The sequence below is a fragment of the Metopolophium dirhodum genome, chromosome 1 (assembly GCF_019925205.1).
Source record: "Metopolophium dirhodum isolate CAU chromosome 1, ASM1992520v1, whole genome shotgun sequence".
Classification (NCBI taxonomy): domain Eukaryota; kingdom Metazoa; phylum Arthropoda; class Insecta; order Hemiptera; family Aphididae; genus Metopolophium; species Metopolophium dirhodum.
This window is the reverse complement of record NC_083560.1, coordinates 55,125,756-55,126,544: the sequence shown is the minus strand read 5'-3', so window position 1 is coordinate 55,126,544 and position 789 is coordinate 55,125,756. Positions and strand designations below refer to the sequence as shown.

The following is a 789-nucleotide window of genomic DNA, read 5'->3' as shown; positions in this document are numbered from 1 at the left end:
ACTATATAACAAATGTTTAATTTGTACAACATAAATATTTTTATCTACATAACGTGATACTAAAATATATTCTTATAAAAAAACTGGAAAATTCAATAAATTAATTTAAAAATTAACATTTTAAATAATATCATTGAGTATAGATAGTACTAGTATACTCAATGATAATAATATGTTCAATAATATATAATAAATTAATATTAAAGAGTTCCTTGAAATTTCTTATAACTTCGGAAAATCAAATAATCCCACTGGATATTATCAATAAATTTTTTTAAAAAAATAGTGCAAAAAATTTTTGCCCCAGGTGAGGATCGAACTCACGACCTTAAGATTATGAGACTTACGCGCTGCCTACTGCGCCACCGAGGCTTGTATACTGAGTGTGATACTTTTGTCTATTAACCTGTTTTTTTATTAATTAATACAGAGGATTCAACACCCGTTTATTTGTATCAAACACAGTTACAATTGTATTTCAAGTAGTACGATGATATTAATAAGTATTACTTATTAAGTAATGCACTGTTTAAAAGGTGATAATTTTCATTATGTTTTGAAGGAATCATATATTTAAAATTATAATTTGATTTTTAAAACTATATCAGTACAATTTAATATTCATAAAATACTATTTTGTTATACCATAATGCTCCCGTGTTAACACTATCTTCAGAAATCTGTTTCCAACATAAAATGGAAAAAATTATAACCTTTCCAACAATGTCTTACTTATGTGTCTACGATTGTTAATAACTTCGTATCACTCTAACAATTGAAAGTTGAAAT

General features: G+C 25.0%; 1 non-coding gene across 1 annotated transcript; it reads right to left on the bottom strand.

Annotated features, from left to right (window-relative positions):
- Positions 1 to 299: 299 nt before the first annotated feature.
- Trnam-cau (transfer RNA methionine (anticodon CAU)) lies at positions 300 to 372 on the bottom strand. Its single transcript has one exon. It is a non-coding gene; the product is annotated as a tRNA-Met (tRNA).
- Positions 373 to 789: the final 417 nt, after the last annotated feature.